We start from the raw sequence: 18,056 nt of genomic DNA on the forward strand, positions 1-18,056 counted from the left end.
TGGATAAGAGCATGGTTGCAGGACAGAAAACAGAGAGTTGTAGTAAACGGAGTACAGTCAAAGGAGGGAAAGGTTACAAGTGGAGTACCCCAAGGATCTGTACTTGGACCAGTACTTTTTAATATCTTTATTGGTGATATTGCAAATGGAATTGAGGGTAAAATGTGCCTTTTTGCAGATGACACAAAGGTATGCAACAGGGTAGACACACCAGGAGGGGTAAAACAAATGATTGATGATCTAAGTAGATTAGAGGAATGGTCAAGAGCATGGCAACTACAGTTTAATGCCAAAAAATGCAAAATCATGCACTTGGGTTTCAAAAATCCAAAGACTAAATATAGTATAAATGGCACTATAATGGAAACTACTGAGGAAGAGAGGGATCTAGGTGTCACTATTTCAGGGGACTTAAAGGCAGGTAGGCAATGTAACAAAGCAATGAAGAAGGCAAGTCAGATGCTTGGTTGCATAGGGAGAGGTATCAGCAGTAGAAAGAAAGAAGTAATAATGCCACTGTATAGGTCATTGGTACGACCTCATCTAGAGTATTGTGTTCAGTTCTGGAGGCCATATCTCCAGAAGGATATAAATACATTAGAGACTGTACAAAGAAGGGCAACTAAAATGGTGCATGGCCTACATCACAAAACGTACCAGGAAAGACTAAAAGATCTTAATATGTATACTTTAGAGCAGAGAAGGGAAAGGGGGGACATGATAGAAACTTTCAAATATATCAAGGGTTTTAACAAGGTACAGGTGGGAGACATTCTTCACAGGAAGAGGAGCAGCAGAACACGAGGACATGCACTGAAACTAGAGGGAGGAAGATTCAGGGGAAATTTGAGGAAGAATTACTTCACAGAAAGAGTAGTAGATAAGTGGAATAGCCTCCCATCAGAGGTGGTAGAGGCAAATACAGTAGTACAATTTAAACATGCTTGGGATAGGCATATTGATATCCTTACAAAAAAATAAGGATCAAATATGGTTTGAGGTAACAAGTTTAAAAAAGGGGCAGACTGGATGGGCCAAGTGGTTCTTATCTGCCGTCAAATTCTATGTTTCTATGTTTCTATTAAGACCGAATGCGAGAAGCTATCTGAATTGTTCAGCAACAGCGGGAAAATCTACAAGATCGTCAAAGGAAGGACTATGATCGGAATGCTCAGGCCTATCCATTGCCGGTGAGGAGCATCGTCCTCAAAAGAAATAACCGGCCCAGGAATAAGCTGGACCCCAAGTGGGAGCCGAACCCATACGTGGTGATAACCGAACCCATGTCAAAGATGGCCGTGTACCAGATCTCAAGACCGGATGGCGCCCATCCGCAATGGATCCATAGAAATCGGATCAAGCTCCGACCAAGACCGGATGAAGAGTCAGAAAGTGCATCAACGGATGATTGGGACGAAGAGCCAGATGGCGAAGAAGCCCTCTTGCCTCCGTTGCCCACTGACCCCCTCGAGTTACTGATGGCAGTCGGCTGGCCCACTACGCCACTGCCAACCCCTCCTAGGCCGTCCGTTGAATTACTCATGCCTCGTGCAGCCGTGGAGGTGGCTCCCGAGCTAAGGCGCTCCGAAAGGAGTACCCGGGGTGCACTTCCCCGGAGGTACCAGGATTAGATCTTTGCCTATGATCTGCTGTGTATATATATTGTAAACTGAAAGCACTGTCTTTGTTGCCGTTGCAAGTGTAATTTGAATGAAAAAGGACAGTTCACTGTTGTGTCATGATGCGCGAGGACACGCATCCGAAAAAGCAAGGGTGAATGTGGTGCCCCAAGGTCTCATGCAGGACGTCAGGGGTTAATGCTAGCCGCATTCCCAGTCCAGGACACCAGGGGTTAACCTTTTTCCCGGGGCTTCACGCCTCAGGATTGATGGACAGGCAGGGGGAAGCAAGGGATTGGCTGGATGGAGGAGTGAGGCGGTGAGGACGGAGAAGAGGAGAAGGACTCACGTGCAGAACGGCGTGGAGGAAGACAGGAGCAGCAACTCGCATGTCGGGCAGAGAGAAGAGAGACGACCCGGGCAGCCAAGAGAAGGTGGGCGGGAGAAGACCCGGCGAAGTCCAGCGACAGTCAGCAGCACCCGACCCAGGACGCGGCGATTCCAGTGCCGGCCGCGTCATCCAGCAGGGACGGGACGGAGGCTCGTGACGGGATCCAGACGGCGGCGGAGAAGACCCGGAGGGAGACCGTGCCAGCTACTCTCCAGCCAGCGTCGGGTGAGCCGGTGGAGCCGCTGAGTGCGGCAACGCTGCACCTGCAGCGCCCACACTAGTGTGCTCCCGGCGAAGAGGATAAGGCCCAGCGGAGATCCCCGCTTCCAGAAGAGGAGAGCCGCCACTCGCGACGGGCAGGAGCCTGCACCAGCAACCAGCCAGCCATGTACTCTGTCCCAGCCCTGTCCCCACGCAGCAGCCGGGCCCCAGAACCCAGCCACCGGGCCTGCGAGCCCTCCCCTTCTTGGGGCCTGCACCACAGCCAGCCAGGTACTTTGCCCCAGCTCTGTCCCCATTCAGCAGCCGGGACCCAGGACCCAGCCATCAGGCCTGCGAGCCTTCCCCTTGTTGGCCCGCACTATTTCTGGAGGATCCCTTTGAGCCCCTAGGGATTTGGGTAGGGGACTGGCCAAGGAGGCCACTGTAGGAGGACCCCAGCAGCCCTGCAACCCCCTTAGGGATTGACTCATATATAGATATATATATATATCCTAGCGCCTATTGCCCAGCACCTTATCACTGGACATCCGTATTCTGTCAGGGACAAGTGGCATCTTGCACCCATCCTAGAGACTGCACCCTTAGTGTCGGAGAGAGAGACTGCTCTCCAGGCCCCTCTAGGACTAGTCCGCCATTAGCGACCCACCTTGGGCCTTATTACTGTGGACTCCAGTGCGCCAGTGATATTCTTCAGCAGTCCATTGTGCGGGGCGTACGGACTAAATCCTAATGTGGCATTATCGAATTGCTAATTGTTATACTTGTTATGTACTGTGTTAAATGTTGCATGTGACAGGTTTATGTGTGCCATTGAAAGTATAGCTTTACAGAGGGATCTACTGTGTTGACAGTACCGGTGTAGGGTAGGCACAAAGCTTGGCTATTCGCACAGGATCCTCATCTATAAGAGGAAGAAGGGTGGACCCCCAATTGGTACAGTGACTTGGAGAATATCAATTGTTATTGGAGGTGTGCTACCACTGGACATAAAGAATTGGAGCATATACAGTGAAGAAAAAGTATGTCCGTGTGTGATGCACCTGTTTAAACTCACACGAGTAAAATGTAACTTTTATTTGTCAGTTTAAGAAAGCGAAATATAAAGAAACACATACAACAAATACACACTGTGTTAAAAAACGGTGGCTCTCTGATCCTATGGGCGGTATTAATATACCATAAATTCAAATACAGGAATGAGGAGCCGTAATATCTTTACTATGTAGTGGAATATCTCAGTGTAATATCACTGAATGATTGGCCACAATCCCTGAGTAGAGGCGCACTATATGGTAATCCTAAATCTAGTAGGACATATCGGTGGACAGATAGTATTGAAAATCTTCAATAAATGGTGCATGGAAGTCTGCCTAGACTGCTGTTTACCACAATTAGTGATCCTAACATATATCGACACAGATGTCGTCACTTGAAGAATGTCTCCTCCCGAACAAATATATAGGCTGGTGATTGTCACAGTGCGCTAAATGTATGGGCGCCTGTCACCAGTAAGCCTAGTTGGGGGTGACTGCTATGTACCACAATTAGTAATCCTGGCGTGTATCGACACAAATGTCGTCACTTAAGGTATGTCTCCTCCCGAACAAATATATAGGCTGGTGATTAATACTGCGCACTGAATATGTGGGCGCCTGTCACCAATGAGCCTAGTTGGGGGTGACAACCTAAGGTGTGTGCTGTCAATGGTGATTTACAGTTAACTCGAAAACACCTAGAATAACCAAAGATGCTTTATCTCTTAATTATCCAGAGAGAAATGTTGCTTAATCTCTTAATTACCCAAAGAAACGGGAGTTATATAGAGATTGGTAGTATGGTAGTGTTGTGACCACTCATGGGAATGAATGAAATTTCATCTCTACAAAATGTAGCTACTTTGGTGGTCAGATGATGGTGGATATAGTAACTGTAATATCGATATTGTGCGTCAGCAGTTGTATGGCAGGCAGGTGGTTAACAAATGATCAATACATGACGAGTAATAGTCTGCCTGAACTGCTGTATACCACAATATGTAATCCTATTAAATATCGACAAGGAAGGTCGTCACTTTTAGGAATGTCGACTTCCAAACAAATATGAGAAGGCTGGTGAGTGCGCTAAATCAGTGTGCGCCTGTCACCAGTAAGCCTAGTTTGGAGTGGCAACCTGAGGTGTATACTGTCAATAATAGCAGTTAACTCAGAACACCTAAAGTGATCATGGAAAATTATTTGACGGACTGACAAAACTTACTGAATCTCTCGATTACCCGAAAAATGGGAGTAATATGGAGACTGGTAATAAAGTAGTATTCTGACCACTCATAGGGATGAATCAAATTTCATCTCTGCGAAGTGTGGTTAATCTAGTGGTCAGGTGTTTGTGGATACAGTGGGTGTAATGTCGACACTGTGTGTCAGCAGTTTATTGGCGGACAAGTAATTCACATATAGTTAAAACGTTTCATCCTGCACAACGTGGGAATAATGTAATCGGTACAGGATTGGTTTTAATAGCATAAAGATAAGTATAACATATGCACCATATATTGAGCTGTCACGGCAGGTAATGCGATCTGCCTTAAATGGCAGAGTCACTATGTAGGCTTGCTCACATATAAGTAACAATCTCTCAATGCTGTGCAGAGGAGGTATTCCAAAAACCCTTAATACGACCATCTCCTCCAACATGTACAGGAAGAAGACGGCCACTAATTCCCTATTACATTTTGGAAGTGCGCACTTTCCTCCTGTAATTAAAGGGCTACCGAAAGGGGAGTTCTTACGAACCAAACGAAACTGTTCACAAGCCCACACATTCACTAAACGAGCTGACGAGTTGAGTGGCCGTCTCAGAGAGAGAGGCTACAGCAATAGGGCCATTAAATCTGCATATAATACCACCAAAAGAGTGACAAGAGAATCATTATTGACATCTTCTAAGAAAAACACTCAACAAGACCAAAAAGTCAGATTTATTGTGACCTATTGCCAAGAATGGCAAGACATACAGAAAATTCTAAATCAACATCTAGATATACTCAAAACGGACCCAGATCTGTCCTCCATCCTGGGCAATAGAATCGACATCAGCTGGCGCAGAAGTAAAAATCTGCGTGACATTCTAGTCCATAGTCACCTGGATAAAATCAAGGGACCAGACAAAACCAAAACTGGGTCACACAAATGTGGGACCTGTAAGGCCTGTATATACATGATTGCCAAAAAATTTTATCTTGATAAATTTAATTCCACCTGGAAAATCAAGGACCAGATTACCTGCAACACAGCAGGGGTCGTATATCATTTACAGTGTCCTTGTGACAAAATTTACATAGGTAAGACCATCAGACCCTTAAAGAAGTGAATCATGGAACATGTGAACAGCATCAAGAATACCCCAAGAGACAAGGTAGCCATGAAAACCCTGACACCAGTGGCACGCCATTTCTATCGGCATCACCATCAAGACCCCTCAGGACTTAAGGCATTTGGCATGTTAAAAGTCAATCTTGGCATTAGGAGAGGTGATCTGGATAGCGAACTGCTCAGACAAGAAACCAGACTCATATTCCTGCTAGATGCCATGTTTCCTCACGGATTAAACGAGGAGAACAAGTTTACAGCATATCTTTAAACTTTATCTCCCTCCATATACATCTTTATCTTACAAATTCCATTCTTATTTATGTATCCAATTGCCAGTGTTGCTCCGCACCCACCATTATACCTTGTCCATCTCCATCCCCCCACACTAATAGAAAGTGGATATGACTGCATCATTAGTAATATTTAAAATATTATTCTCTTCATCCGGTCACCTTCTTCGCTGTTAACACGTTCTGGTTTCCACACAAATTGTTTGTTATATTTTTTCTAGTCACACTCACTCTTATTTTTATTTTTATTCTTTAGTGACCAACACCCCCAATTGTGGATCACTTTATAGATTTTTACAGATCACCTATGATAGATGAATTGTTCTTCTGCAGTCTCTTTATGCGATCCCAGAAGCCAGGAGCACATTATACTTATACATATTTTTCTTTTATATTCTTCAAATCTACAAACAGCGAAAGAAACAAGAATTCCTACAAGGGGCACTCTGGACTGACATATGCAAATTTTATCAGCATATATTCCATATATTGTATTTCCAGTGTCCCAAGAAAAATATTAAAACTTAACTTTTATTTATTCTACTGTTAAGAACTGCGAAATATTAAAATAGAGTGAAAAAAAAGTGTATTAAGGTGATCAAAAATAATTAAAATAGAGCTGTCAGACTCCAACGTGTCTTGAGTCTTTAAGTCAAATGACTTATTGGCTCTGTTGCTGTACCGCGAAAAAAGGAATCAGTTATGATTGTCCCTTGGATGGTATGAGGTCTCTCAAAAAATGATATGGGGGAAGTCACATCCTGGCTATTTAAAACTAATTTTAAAACTAACAATAACCTAATGGACGAATGTTGCCTTTGTACTTGTCTGATAAATAAATAGTCAGCAAGAATAAAAAAGAAAAAACTTCATAGGCTGATAAACCTGTCAATCATCAATCACTGACAGATCATTCATCTAATGGGAAATCGAGAAACAATGTTAAACCATCATTGGATAATAAACATGTCACTCAGAAACAAGCCAATTGATTGGCGGCTTCTGCTAATAAAAACCCCTTCCAGCCCGACAGTCGGGTTGGTCCTATGAGTAAGCGTTGTGCGAAACGTACGTTAGGAGAGGACAGGGGGGACACGGCACTGATGTATATGTGACCGACCCACCCTGCTAGAGTCTGTCCGCCGGAGAAATGTGTTACAGCACACGCTGTTAACGATATGCTATCTGCGCTGTACCACGCTTGTTAAATACTACACAGAATACATTATGCATGTACAGCGGGTTCACTACACGTGGCCCGCTGTCAATTAAAACCATTGTGGAAGTGTCTGCAGAGCTTTGAATGAATTGCCTTCATGTGTTAAAAAATGATATATGAACCAGCCGGCAATAGAGGGAAGCGCTAATGCTATATAGCAGACATTTGTGAGCGATCCCAAATGCAATAAATGGATATATATTAGCATATTAATTGATAAAAATTAACTTGTAGTGTGTAATTGCATTGTAATTTAACTCTCTACTGTATACTAGGGGGTTAGTCGCAGGGAGGTAGATAAAATGGGTGGGGCCCTGATTGAGAATCTCACTCAGTGCATGTTGTACAAGATGTATGCGCACCTGGAGCAAGAGTCCCAGTGCGAATACATCTGCACGAGATGTGAGCGAACGCCCGCCCTGGAAGCCCAGGTCACTGATCTAGAGCGGACCGTTCAGCGACTGAGGGATATTTCCAATCTTGAGCAAAGCCTAAATAGAACGGTGGAGGAGTTGCAGATGGGGTCACTGGTAGAGGAGGAGGATCAGGTAGCCAGCTGGGTCACGGTTAGAAGGGGAAACAAGAGGGACAGGAGGGACAGGAACGACATCTCGGATTTATCACACCCGAACAAATTTGCCCGGTTGGACGAAGTTTCGGGGGAGGATAGAGACGAAATGACGGAGCTGGAGGAGACGGCTCCCTCTAGCAACCAGAGGAGCAGTCCCTCTAGCTCAAACGGGATGACAGTTAGTGAGGTACCAAGGCAGATAGTGGTGGTAGGGGATTCCATTATTAGGAGAACAGACAGGGCAATCTGCTATCGGGACCGCGATCGCCGCACGGTCTGTTGCCTCCCGGGTGCTCGGGTACGGCACATCGCGGACCGAGTCGACAGATTGTTGGGAGGGGCTGGGAGCAACCCGGCGGTCTTGGTGCACATCGGCACCAATGACAAAGTCAATGGTAGGTGGGATGTCCTCAAGAAAGAGTATAGGGAATTAGGTAAGAAATTAAAGGCGAGGACATCTAGGGTAATTTTCTCGGAAATATTACCAGTGCCACGCGCTAGCTCAGGGAGGCAGAGGGAGATCAGGGAGGTAAATGTGTGGCTTAAGGATTGGTGTAGGAAAGAGGGATTCGTGTTCATGGAACACTGGGCGGACTTCTCGGTCAGGCGCCATCTTTTTTGCCGTGATGGATTGCACCTGAACGAGGAGGGGGCTGCGGTGCTGGGGGGAAGGATGGTTAGAGGGTTGGAGGAGATTTTAAACTAGGCGATGGGGGGGTGGGGGCAGCAAGACATTATGGGACCATCAGGGAGAGAAGCCGGACTGGGATCAGGAATCATATGGTGGAAGGAGATGGGGGGGGACGGAGACATAGACAAAGTCCTGGGACATAACAAGGGTATAATCGGGGGTAACTCTCAGGGTGCATCAGGAATGTCATGTAATATAATGTTATGTTGTAACAGTCACGTTACCCCATTACAGTTCTTAGGTACAGATGATCTTAGTATACGGGAAGGAGGGAATGACAGAGGAAGAATTCCCGGAACTATGGAGAGGGCAGGCAGTGTGCATGGTGGGGAGGCCTGTAGAGAGTCTATTGAAGGGGAGAGGGGAAAGAGGAAGCTAGTAAAGAATTCAAATGGGTCCTGGGGTGAAACTAATCACAATATTAGAGCCATATCTAAAAATAAACATAAATTAAAATGCTTACTGGCTAATGCAAGAAGCTTAGTGAGTAAAATCGGGGAGCTTGAAACGGTGATCAGTAGGGATGACTACGACATCATTGGTATTACAGAAACATGGTGTAATGAGTCGCATGACTGGGCATTAAACATGGAGGGATATACACTCTACAGGAAAGACAGGGAAAATAGAAGGGGCGGGGGTGTGTGCCTATATGTAAATAATAACTTAACATCATGTGAGAAAAATATGAGCACAGACCTGGAAGACGACAACTCGGAGACAGTGTGGGCAGAGATAACCGACAATAATAAGAAACCAAAAAACAAATTTATAATAGGGGTATGCTATAGACCACAAAATATAAATGAAAGGGAAGAGTCTCTTCTTTTAAACCAAATCAAACAAGCATCAAATCAGGGTCAGGTATTAATTATGGGGGATTTTAATTTACCCGACATTGATTGGGAAAACGAAACAGGTAAATCAGCAAGAAGCAATGGGTTCTTAAGCTTACTTAAAGACCAGTTTATTACACAAACGGTAGAAACTCCAACTCGTGATGAGGCGCTCTTGGACTTAGTATTAACAAATAACACAGACTTAGTTTCAAACACAAAAGTAATTGAACAATTAGGGAATAGTGATCACAATATGGTTTCACTGGAAATCAACTTCAGTAAATTACATCAAAAAGGATCTGCAAAAATACTAAACTTCAGAAAAGCGAACTTTGAATTATTCAGGGAAGCCCTAACAGGAATTGGGTGGGAAACAGTTATGGAAGGAAAAAATGCAGAGGAAATGTGGGATACTCTAAAAAAGGTGCTTGATTCACTAACTATTGAATACATTCCTAAAGTAACTAAAGGTAAATTCAACAAAAAAAAGCCACCATGGTTGGACAAAGAAGTAAGGTCAGCTATCAACAATAAAACCAGAGCCTTTAAATTCTATAAAAATAACTTGAATGAGGAGGCGTTCGCAAAATACAAAGAATCAAACAAAACTTGTAAAGGGGTAATCAAAGCAGCTAAAATATTATATGAAGAGTGCATAGCCACTGAAAGCAAAACCAACCCAAAGAAGTTTTTTAAATACATAAATAGTAAACGTTTAATTAAGGAAAACATAGGCCCACTAACTGATACTAGTGGAAAAAGTGTTACTGAGGACAAGGGAAAAGCAAAACTGTTAAATGAGTTCTTCTCATCAGTATTTACTAAGGGAGAGCAGACTGTGGAACGAACATTTACCACAAACGGGACAAATAAGCCAGATCTCATTGTGGATTTCACGCCGAAAGAAATAATACTGAGGCTAAGCAAACTCAAAACAAATAAGTCACCAGGGCCAGATGGGATTCATCCGAGGGTATTAATGGAATTAAGGGATGAACTAGCTACCCCCCTACATTATATCTTTAGCAAGTCACTATCGTCAGGTATGGTACCAAAAGATTGGAGAATAGCAGAGGTAGTGCCAATATTCAAAAAAGGAAAAAAGGAAGATCCAGCTAATTACAGACCCGTTAGTTTAACATCAATTGTGGGTAAACTATTTGAAGGATTTTTAAGGGATGGTATCCAGGAATATTTAGATCATCACCGTCTACTCAGTACTAACCAACATGGGTTCGTGAAAAATCGTTCATGCCAAACTAATCTACTAGGGTTCTATAAAGAGGTTAGCAAAAACCTCGATAATGGAAATGCTGTAGATGTGATTTTCCTAGATTTCGCTAAAGCATTTGATACTGTCCCACACAAGAGATTGATTAATAAAATGGAGAACCTAGGATTGGGTGAAAATATCTGCAGATGGGTAGGAAATTGGCTATGTAATAGAGAACAAAGAGTGGTTGTGAATGGTGCCGTATCAGATATGATACCGGTACTAAGTGGAGTGCCCCAGGGTTCGGTTTTGGGGCCCATTTTGTTTAACATTTTTATTAACGATATTGGGATAGGGTTACTCAGCAATGTATCCATCTTTGCGGACGATACAAAACTTAGCAAAGTCATCAAATCACCAGAAGATGTCACCATGCTTCAAAATGATCTTGCAATTCTAGATGAGTGGGCAAAAAAATGGAAGATGAGGTTCAATGTAGATAAATGTAAGGTTATGCACCTTGGGAGACACAACCAGTGTGCAAGTTACAACCTTAGCGGAGAGGAACTGGGTAATTCCATACTTGAAAAGGATCTAGGAGTCCAAATAGACAGCAATCTAGGATGTAGTGCCCATTGTAATGTAGCTACAAAAAAGGCCAACAAAATTCTGGCATGTATTAAGAGGGGAATGGAAACTAGGGACTCAAGGGTAATTATGCCACTATATAAAGCATTGGTGAGACCTCACCTAGAGTACGGAGTACAGTTCTGGGCCCCACACTATAAAAAGGACATCATAGAATTAGAAAAAGTCCAAAGGCGAGCAACAAAGCTTATTAGGGGAATGGAGAATTTAAGCTACGGGGAGAGATTAAGCAATTTGGGACTATTTACATTAGAAAAGAGACGTTTAAGGGGGGACATGCTCAACATGTACAAGTATATCAAGGGCCAATATAAGGAACTGTCACACACCCTATTTTCTACTAGAAAGGAATCTAGGACGCGAGGGCATGAGTATAGATTAGAAGAAAAAAGATTTCATTCAGCTAGTAGAAAGAATTTCTTTACAGTCAGAACAGTCAAACTCTGGAACTCTCTTCCCAGAGAGGTGGTAACGGCTGGCTCATTAAATGCGTTCAAGGCAAAGTTGGACAGACATTTACTGGAGAAAAACATCTATGGGTACAAATAAGAAATATAATTTGTCTGTAAAATACCAGAACCTACCAAATCAGCAATGGATATCTAAACCAGGTTGAACTAGATGGACGCAAGTATTTTTTCAACCTTACCTACTATGTAACTATGTAATGTGATAAATTACCCTCAATTAGTCACAGATATTGCAACTATATCGGTAATCACTGTCTGATACTTATCCTGTGAAGGGGCTATACTTGAGGTCTGTGTGACACTCCTGACAATAATTAATTGATCAGGACAGCACAGCCACATACTATAAACAATGAAATCACAGTGCTTAATATTGCATAGGCTTGGTAAATGAATTTATTCAAGTGATATAATAAACATGATTAGCATTCTCTCTGTGATAAATCATTAACAGTACATATTGAATATAACAGTATCCAAATCCACATCACCTGGTCTGTAAAAATTGCGGATACCTGTACCGCTAATTACGGTTATTAATACATGCCCAGAAATCTCTTGTGATAAGTGGTGGATATAATATATATAGAATTGATATTATTATCATCCACATCCACCTATTTGGCACTTAGTGCACCTGATTATTAAATCCACTGTCAGCGAGTAACTGCGGGTATTTATACCGCTAATTGTAATTGTTAAGACTGAATGGAGATATATATAAAAAAATAGGTGGATGGTCTATTATGTACTGTAGCAATCAGTTATTATAATGAGATACTTCCAAAAAATTGAAGATGGCGCATACTGAAGAAGCCGTTCCCGGCGAAACACGTGTCTAGCGGACCCCCCAGCAACCCAGCAGCGGTTACCAGCACCAAGGGACTCCCCCACAGTGACCCTACCCAGACCTGAAGCTCTGACGCCCGGAGGCGGCGTCCCAGGTACCAGTGTCCTCCTGCCTGCGCTCTGCAGTGGAGTGACACTATCTCCGTTTTTCTCCAGCCTTGTAAACCAGTGATTGTCTATACTCTATTACTCTATAGGTCTGGCGGCAGCTAATTAACATTTTTTCGAGACTGAACTACCTACTTGCTGCAGACTCACTTATGGGTACAACTGTTACTTTATCAGCTAAACTGCTTGCTGCAGATTCATCTCTGGTTATAATTGTCACAGTGTCAGCAAAATTGTATGCAAAATTGTGTACTAACCAACAGAGGAAAAGGAGCTTTATCAGCTAAACTGCTTGCTGCAGACTTATTTCTGGCTACTAGTGCTACATTGTCAGCAAAATTGTGTATCAACTAACATAGAAAAACGAGCAATAATCGACAGGTGGCAACACTGTGGATATATCATACACACTGGTTTAAACCTACTCAAAACTTATAATACCTGATTTAGCAGACCACCCAGATTCAGCATATAGGTATTTAACCCTATCAATATCAAATCTTTTAGAACTCTGCAATTTCTCTCTCTCTCTGTCCTTTTTCACTTTTTCCCTGTCACTTCCACTGTGCCCCCCCTTCTTCCGCTGTCCATCAAATCTATCACTGTTCCTCTTTTCCCACTTCTCTCCCTTTTCAACCCCCCCCCCCTTTCCCCCCCCCCCCCCTGATGCGAATGTTCTAAAAATTGATTACTAATATTCAGTTGGTAAATCAATAACTTGGCAAATAACAATCAGGTATTGAGTCAGCTATCAATGCTTGTATGCAGTTAAACCAGACAATTGTAATATTGGGAATTAATCCTCACGAGAATACCACCATACCTCACTGGAACTGCCCAAAAACTTCCCGAACTTGGAAGCTAAGCAGTGACGGGCCAGATTAGTATTCCTGTGGGTGACCCCAGAAGAACCCCTGGTGTGGTATCAATAGAGGTATCCCTAATTAAATTGTACCGGAGACGCCTACTGCTTAAGCAATACAAGCTGCAAAAATACCATCTTAATAGTTGCTGGGGCAACACACATCCCTATGGTTTATTAAACCGAATAAGGGATCTAAACCATTCATTTTCGCCCAAAGTCGCATTGTCCATACATCAATGCAGATAAGGACGTGATGCGCCGAATGGAGAATAAAGTGTGAAAAGTTCATACGACTATCACACAACATTTTGATTCAAAAACCCACCCTTGTTGTGCCATTATTAAGTGGCACTTAACTTGACATATTTCTATCACACTATTCTCCATCAACAACCTTTTTAAACTATCCTTCTGTCATCTTATATTAACTGATCGAAATAAAAGTTACGTTTTAAATCAATTACAAATATACATAAATAAGAGTGCGCCCACAAAGCCTTTTTTCTTTCTTGTGTTTGCCCTCCCTTGAGCAAACAAAAAATTTTTTCAGTTGCTATACTGAAACCGTGGGTGCACCACCAATCATACGACTATTAGAATATACTTGTCATAGTCCTTACATTGGTCTTTCCATAAATTGTTATTAGATTACTATTTGTCAGTGCGGCTCCAACCCCCATCTTGCAGCTCTAAATGAGATACTTCCCTCAATTTTAATACCTAACCCTGATGAGTAGTGTATGTGACTACAAAATTAATGTCCAGTGAAAAACTGCAGACATTCACACTGCCAAACTATTGCTACATACATATTGTATCAATTTGATATTGCAATAGATATACTTCTGTTAACTTACTATACAATTGATAGAGGTTTGGCAAATAATATATCCTCTATTACAATATCAATTTTATTAAACCACTGATTTCCAGTGGAGTGTGGACGGATAACCATCACTAAATAAGGACCACGTTCTCAGTTCTTAACACCCAACCCTGATAAATGGCAAATATTTATATAAAATCAATTTTGGTGAGAAATTGCAGGCATTTATACTGCTAATTAAAGGTGCCATACACCTATCAGGCAATACCATCGGGTGAATATTCAATCATATACTGAGGAGATGTGCTAATATAAAAGGGTAATTCAACCCACAATCACATCCAACTCACTCCACAGTACATCATAAGGACTGAGCAGCTATATGATACCTAGTGATTGACAGATGACCACACCATATTAACACGCACAGTGATAAAGAATCTCTACCACATAGTAATCAATTTGAGAGACCTCATACCATCCAAGGGACAATCATAACTGATTCCTTCTTTCGCGGTACAGCAACAGAGCCAATAAGTCATTTGACTTAAAGACTCAAGACACGTTGGAGTCGGACAGCTCTATTTTAATTATTTTTGATCACCTTAATACACTTTTTTTCACTCTATTTTAATATTTCGCAGTTCTTAACAGTAGAATAAATAAAAGTTAAGTTTTAATATTTTTCTTAGGGACACTGGAAATACAATATATGGAATATATGCTGATAAAATTTGCATATGTCAGTCCAGAGTGCCCCTTGTAGGAATTCTTGTTTCTTTCGCTGTTTGTACATTTATACCAATTCCTGGGAAGCACCTCCCTACATATTAATACCCGAATTTTGGGTGATAGAACCAATAGGGTGACTGATTGAAACATATATGATTGTGCGGATTAAACTCTCTCGCTCTCTAATATTCTTCAAATCATCACATGGCTTTCCATTAATTGGAAAGACCATAAATGACTCACCTTGTACAACCAGTGTTACTGGTCACCAATATTCTCTATTCCTAGATCACTGCCACAACCCAATGTTTCTCTCCTTTCTCCTTTTTGACACATTTTTGTGTCTCTAATTAAATATGAGATACGACATTATTATAAACTCTTCACTTTTTTATGTCCTTTTGCGTTCTATACTGGTAACGCCATTATTCTATATATGAATTCCATATTCAGCATTCTTATTCTGCCTGTGTTATTATTGGATAGTTGTATTGGGAGAGATGGACACTCTTAAATGGGTGTCAAAGGTGGATAGTGATTCTCTCATCCACCCGACAATAAATGTGTATTACATAAGCATGGCAATTATGCGGATACATTGTCCTGTCACGAACTGTGTGATCCAATCTTTTTGCCCCCCAATTTTATCTTTCCTTCCCCCCCCCTCCTCTTCCGACTTACATATCTATCAACATTGAGGGGACAAAAATTGTGCGCTTGTCCGGCGGCTGTCACCGTCTGGGATACTAACCCTCACTCAGGAACCTCTGACCAGACCGGCACAACAGAATAACAGTCTGTAGCTGAATGACATTGCGGCATTGAACCGCAACACAATATCCCTAATACGTTACCTTGATATGATTACAGATGACGACACGGTGATTCACTGCTGTATCAGCAATATTCCGGGAGTCAGCAGATGACAAGACGTGGCAGTAGTCAATCATCTCCGGAGGTTGCCACTCCCCGTAACCAACCAGAGCTGTCCTACTATGATAGACTAAACCTCATAGGACGCAGCAACCTTCAATCACACCGCGCCCACTTTAGGGAGGGTATTTAACAGCCTCAGTTTGGCCAGACGGGTTGGCCTTGAAAAAGCTGTTTGCGAAGCGTGCGCCGGCTAGCGTTGTCGCTCTCTGACCTATACATTTATTAGGATGCATTTTGATTGATGTACTTTTATTACAGGAATCCCTATTAGAGGTGTACTGACAGATAGTGTGAGGACAGCCTCACGCGTGTCACTGTGCAGTGGCAGTAACTCCCTTGAGTCACTAGGCATTAGCTCACAGAGGGGGTATTGTAGTAAATTGCTTTCCACCCCTCTGACATCCACCATTTGTCTTTGGGGCATCATACCATAAATACTCCAATTACCCGTATTAAGGGTTTTTGGAATACATCCTCTGCACAGCATTGAGAGATTGTTACTTATATGTGAGCAAGCCTATACAGTGACTCTGCTACTTAAGGCAGATTGCATTACCTGCCGTGATAGCTCAATATATGGTGCATATGTTATACTTATCTTTATGCTATTAAAACCAATCCTGTACCGATTACATTATTCCCACGTTGTGCAGGATGAAACGTTTTAACTATATGTGAATTACTTGTCCGCCAATAAACTGCTGACACACAGTGTCGACATTACACCCACTGTATCCACAAACACCTGACCACTAGATTAACCACACTTCGCAGAGATGAAATTTGATTAATCCCTATGAGTGGTCAGAATACTACTTTATTACCAGTCTCCATATTACTCCCGTTTTTCGGGTAATCGAGAGATTCAGTAAGTTTTGTCAGTCCGTCAAAGAATTTTCCATGATCACTTTAGGTGTTCTGAGTTAACTGCTATTATTGACAGTATACACCTCAGGTTGCCACTCCAAACTAGGCTTACTGGTGACAGGCGCACACTGATTTAGCGCACTCACCAGCCTTCTCATATTTGTTTGGAAGTCGACATTCCTAAAAGTGACGACCTTCCTTGTCGATATTTAATAGGATTACATATTGTGGCATACAGCAGTTCAGGCAGACTATTACTCGTCATGTATTGATCATTTGTTAACCACCTGCCTACCATATAATTGCTGATACACAATATCGATATCACAGTTACTATATCCACCATCATCTGACCACCAAAGTAGCTACATTTTGTAGAGATGAAATTTCATTCATTCCCATGAGTGGTCACAACACTACTGCATTACCAATCTGTGTATAACTCCCGTTTCTTTGGATAATTAAGAGATAAAGCATCTTTGGTTATTCTAGGTGTTTTTGAATTAACTGTAAATCATTATTGACAGCATACACCTTGGGTTGTCACCCCCAACTAGGCTTAGTGGTGACAGGCGCTCACATATTTAGCGCGCAGTATTAATCACCAGACTATATATTTGTTCGGGAGGAGACATACCTTAAGTGACGACATTTGTGTCGATACACGCCAGGATTACTAATTGTGGTACATAGCAGTCACCCCCAACTAGGCTTACTGGTGACAGGCGCCCATACATTTAGCGCACTGTGACAATCACCAGCCTATATATTTGTTCGGGAGGAGACATTCTTCAAGTGACGACATCTGTGTCGATATATGTTAGGTAAACAGCAGTCCAGGCAGACTTCCATGCACCATTTATTGAAGATTTTCAATACTATCTGTCCACCGATATGTCCTACTAGATTTAGGATTACCATATAGTGCGCCTCTACTCAGGGATTGTGGCCAATCATTCAGTGACATTACACTGTGACATTTCACTACATAGTAAAGATATTACGGCCCCTCATTCCTGTATTTGAATTTATGGTATATTAATACCGCCCATAGGATCAGAGAGCCACCGTTTTTTAACACAGTGTGTATTTGTTGTATGTGTTTTTTTATATTTCGCTTTCTTAAACTGACAAATAAAAGTTACATTTTACTCGTGTGAGTTTAAACAGGTGCATCACACACGGACATACTTTTTCTTCACTGTATATGCCCCGGTGTAGGGTAGCGACCCGGTGGTAATAGTTAAGCGAGGGTGTTTGACCCGTAGTGAGCTGCACAGTACTTGGAACACAGCAGGTGCCCCAGTTACGTTAGTTTTGAGGAAGTTA

The sequence above is a fragment of the Crinia signifera genome, chromosome 1 (genome assembly GCF_055691185.1).
Source record: "Crinia signifera chromosome 1, ASM5569118v1, whole genome shotgun sequence".
In the NCBI taxonomy this organism is placed as follows: Eukaryota; Metazoa; Chordata; class Amphibia; order Anura; family Myobatrachidae; genus Crinia; species Crinia signifera.